The following is a 5,023-nucleotide window of genomic DNA, read 5'->3' on the forward strand; positions in this document are numbered from 1 at the left end:
TCAGAAACATAGCCACTAGGGCATTACATGAATGTCTGTCTTTGGACCTGACCGAGTGGCGTGGTCAGAAACATAGCCACTAGGACATTACATGAATGTCTGTCTTTGGACCTGACCGAGTGGCGTGGTCAGAAACATAGCCACTAGGGCATTACATGAATGTCTGTCTTTGGACCTGATAGAGTGGCGTGGTCAGAAACATAGCCACTAGGGCATTACATGAATGTCTGTCTTTGGACCTGACAGAGTGGCGTGGTCAGAAACATAGCCACTAGGGCATTACATGAATGTCTGTCTTTGGACCTGATAGAGTGGCGTGGTCAGAAACATAGCCACTAGGGCATTACATGAATGTCTGTCTTTGGACCTGACCGAGTGGCGTGGTCAGAAACATAGCCACTAGGGCATTACATGAATGTCTGCCTTTGGACCTGACCGAGTGGCGTGGTCAGAAACATAGCCACTAGGGCATTAGATGCGTGTCTGCCTTTGGACCTGACCGAGTGGCGTGGTCAGAAACCTAGCCACTAGGGCATTACATGAATGTCTGTCTTTGGACCTGACCGAGTGGCGTGGTCAGAAACCTAGCCACTAGGGCATTACATGATTGTCTGGCTTTGGACCTGACCGAGTGGCGTGGTCAGAAACATAGCCACTAGGGCATTACATGAATGTCTGTCTTTGGACCTGACCGAGTGGCGTGGTCAGAAACCTAGCCACTAGGGCATTACATGAATGTCTGTCTTTGGACCTGACCGAGTGGCGTGGTCAGAAACCTAGCCACTAGGGCATTACATGATTGTCTGGCTTTGGACCTGACCGAGTGGCGTGGTCAGAAACATAGCCACTAGGGCATTACATGAATGTCTGTCTTTGGACCTGACCGAGTGGCGTGGTCAGAAACATAGCCACTAGGGCATTACATGAATGTCTGTCTTTGGACCTGACCGAGTGGCGTGGTCAGAAACCTAGCCACTAGGGCATTACATGAATGTCTGTCTTTGGACCTGACCGAGTGGCGTGGTCAGAAACATAGCCACTGGGGCATTACATGAATGTCTGTCTTTGGACCTGACCGAGTGGCGTGGTCAGAAACATAGCCACTAGGGCATTACATGAATGTCTGTCTTTGGACCTGACCGAGTGGCGTGGTCAGAAACATAGCCACTAGGGCATTACATGAATGTCTGTCTTTGGACCTGACAGAGTGGCGTGGTCAGAAACATAGCCACTAGGGCATTACATGAATGTCTGTCTTTGGACCTGATAGAGTGGCGTGGTCAGAAACCTAGCCACTAGGGCATTAGATGCGTGTCAGTCTTTGGACCTGACCGAGTGGCGTGGTCAGAAACATAGCCACTAGGGCATTAGATGCGTGTCTGTCTTTGGACCTGACCGAGTGGCGTGGTCAGAAACATAGCCACTAGGGCATTAGATGCGTGTCTGTCTTTGGACCTGACCGAGTGGCGTGGTCAGAAACATAGCCACTAGGGCATTACATGATTGTCTGTCTTTGGACCTGACCGAGTGGCGTGGTCAGAAACATAGCCACTAGGGCATTAGATGCGTGTCTGTCTTTGGACCTGACCGAGTGGCGTGGTCAGAAACCTAGCCACTAGGGCATTAGATGCGCGTTTGCCTTTGGACCTGACCGAGTGGCGTGGTCAGAAACCTAGCCACTAGGGCATTAGATGCGCGTTTGCCTTTGGACCTGACAGAGTGGCGTGGTCAGAAACCTCCTCCAGTGTATTGTGGGCAGCGGGTTCTCTCTAGGCTGGCCCAAACCCTCTGGCGGATCTAGCCCTCCCCTGCGTCCAGTGCTCTATCCTCCTCCTCTTCCACCACCCATCCATCTATCCATCTATCCAGATCGGTGGATCTAGACGGAAAGGGGGTGGTTAGAAGGCCTTAGCTAACCCCCCTCCCCCCTCCCCCCCTGGCTAGCACAAAATCCAGCCCTGGCGATTTGGTTACACCAGCGACATGCATTGGTCTAGCCAAGCCCTCAGATAGACACGTCATAGGAGCTCTCTTTAAAGGACCAAGGCCTCTCTCGCTGGCCCACCAGGCTGCGAGACGAGGCACGAGACGAGGCACGAGGTGAGGCACGAGACGAGGCACGAGACGAGGCACGAGACGCAGCATGAGATGAGGCACGAGACGAGGCACGAGGTGAGGCACGAGACGAGGCACGAGACGAGGCACGAGACGAAGCACGAGACGCAGCATGAGATGAGGCACGAGACGAAGCACGAGACGTAGCATGAGATGAGGCACGAGACGAAGCACGAGACGAGGCACGAGACGAAGCACGAGACGAGGCACGAGACGCAGCATGAGATGAGGCACGAGACGCAGCATGAGATGAGGCACGAGACGCAGCATGAGATGAGGCACGAGACGTAGCATGAGATGAGGCACGAGAAGAAGCACGAGACGAGGCACGAGACGCAGCATGAGATGAGGCACGAGACGCAGCATGAGATGAGGCACGAGACGCAGCATGAGACGTAGCATGAGATGAGGCACGAGACGCAGCATGAGATGAGGCACGAGACGAAGCATGAGATGAGGCACGAGACGCAGCATGAGACGTAGCATGAGATGAGGCACGAGACGCAGCATGAGATGAGGCACCAGACGCAGCATGAGACGTAGCATGAGATGAGGCACGAGACGCAGCATGAGATGAGGCACGAGACGAAGCACGAGACGTAGCATGAGATGAGGCACGAGACACAGCATGAGATGAGGCACGAGACGTAGCATGAGATGAGGCACGAGACGAGGCACGAGACGTAGCATGAGATGAGGCACGAGACGAAGCACGAGATGAGGCACGAGACGAAGCACGAGACGTAGCATGAGATGAGGCACGAGACGCAGCATGAGATGAGGCACGAGACGAAGCACGAGACGTAGCATGAGATGAGGCACGAGACGCAGCATGAGATGAGGCACGAGACGAAGCACGAGACGTAGCATGAGATGAGGCACGAGACGCAGCATGAGATGAGGCACGAGACGAAGCACGAGACGTAGCATGAGATGAGGCACGAGACGAGGCACGAGACGTAGCATGAGATGAGGCACGAGAAGAAGCACGAGACGAGGCACGAGACGAAGCATGAGATGAGGCACGAGACGTAGCATGAGATGAGGCACGAGAAGAAGCACGAGACGTAGCACGAGACGAGGCACGAGACGAAGCATGAGATGAGGCACGAGACTAGGCACGAGACGTAGCATGAGATGAGGCACGAGAAGAAGCACGAGACGTAGCATGAGATGAGGCACGAGACGAGGCACGAGACGTAGCATGAGATGAGGCACGAGAAGAAGCACGAGACGTAGCACGAGACGAGGCACGAGACGAAGCACGAGACGTAGCATGAGATGAGGCACGAGACGAGGCACGAGACGAAGCACGAGACGTAGCATGAGATGAGGCACGAGACGTAGCATGAGATGAGGCACGAGACGAAGCACGAGACGAGGCACGAGACGAAGCACGAGACGTAGCATGAGATGAGGCACGAGACGAGGCACGAGACGCAGCATGAGATGAGGCACGAGACGAGGCACGAGACGAGGCACGAGACGTAGCATGAGATGAGGCACGAGACGAAGCACGAGACGAGGCACGAGACGTAGCATGAGATGAGGCACGAGACGAAGCACGAGACGAGGCACGAGACGAAGCACGAGACGCAGCATGAGATGAGGCACGAGACGTAGCATGAGATGAGGCACGAGACGAAGCACGAGACGAGGCACGAGACGAGGCACGAGACGAAGCACGAGACGTAGCATGAGATGAGGCACGAGACGAAGCACGAGACGAGGCACGAGACGTAGCATGAGATGAGGCACGAGACGCAGCATGAGATGAGGCACGAGACGAGGCACGAGACGTAGCATGAGATGAGGCACGAGACGAAGCACGAGACGAGGCACGAGACGAGGCACGAGACGAAGCACGAGACGTAGCATGAGATGAGGCACGAGACGAAGCACGAGACGAGGCACGAGACGAAGCACGAGACGAAGCACGAGACGCAGCATGAGATGAGGCACGAGACGTAGCATGAGATGAGGCACGAGACGAAGCACGAGACGAAGCACGAGACGAGGCACGAGACGAAGCACGAGACGTAGCATGAGATGAGGCACGAGACGAAGCACGAGACGAGGCACGAGACGAGGCACGAGACGAAGCACGAGACGTAGCATGAGAAGAGGCACGAGACGAGGCACGAGACGCAGCATGAGATGAGGCACGAGACGAGGCACGAGACGTAGCATGAGATGAGGCACGAGACGAAGCACGAGACGAGGCACGAGACGAGGCACGAGACGAAGCACGAGACGTAGCATGAGATGAGGCACGAGACGAGGCACGAGACGAAGCACGAGACGAAGCACGAGACGAGGCACGAGACGAAGCACGAGACGAGGCACGAGACGAGGCACGAGACGAAGCACGAGACGTAGCATGAGATGAGGCACGAGACGAGGCACGAGACGAGGCACGAGACGAAGCACGAGACGTAGCATGAGATGAGGCACGAGACGAAGCACGAGACGAGGCACGAGACGAAGCACGAGACGAAGCACGAGACGAGGCACGAGACGAAGCACGAGACGAGGCACGAGACGAGGCACGAGACGAAGCACGAGACGTAGCATGAGATGAGGCATGAGACGAAGCACGAGACGAATCACGAGACGAGGCACGAGACGAAGCACGAGACGAAGCACGAGACGCAGCACGAGACGAGGCACGAGACGAATCACGAGACGAGGCACGAGACGAGGCACGAGACGAGGGTTTTCGTATCAGAGACACCTGGAGACAAGTGGGTCCGTGAAGCGTCGCTAGAGACAGTGGTCGCTGGTAATATGAAGCGTCAGTACTCTTGAGCTCCTGGGAAGCGTCGCTAGAAACAGTGGTCGCTGGTAATATGAAGCGTCAGTACTCTTGAGCTCCTGGGAAGCGTCGCTAGAGACAGTGGTCGCTGGT

The 5,023-nt window shown here is 55.7% G+C and overlaps 1 pseudogene; it reads left to right on the forward strand.

The window, feature by feature from the left end:
- The first annotated feature begins 3,563 nt into the window (after nucleotides 1–3,563).
- On the forward strand, nucleotides 3,564–4,559 carry LOC139754435 (uncharacterized; annotated as a pseudogene).
- Nucleotides 4,560–5,023: the final 464 nt, after the last annotated feature.

This window comes from Panulirus ornatus, chromosome 17 (assembly GCF_036320965.1).
Source record: "Panulirus ornatus isolate Po-2019 chromosome 17, ASM3632096v1, whole genome shotgun sequence".
Classification (NCBI taxonomy): Eukaryota; Metazoa; Arthropoda; class Malacostraca; order Decapoda; family Palinuridae; genus Panulirus; species Panulirus ornatus.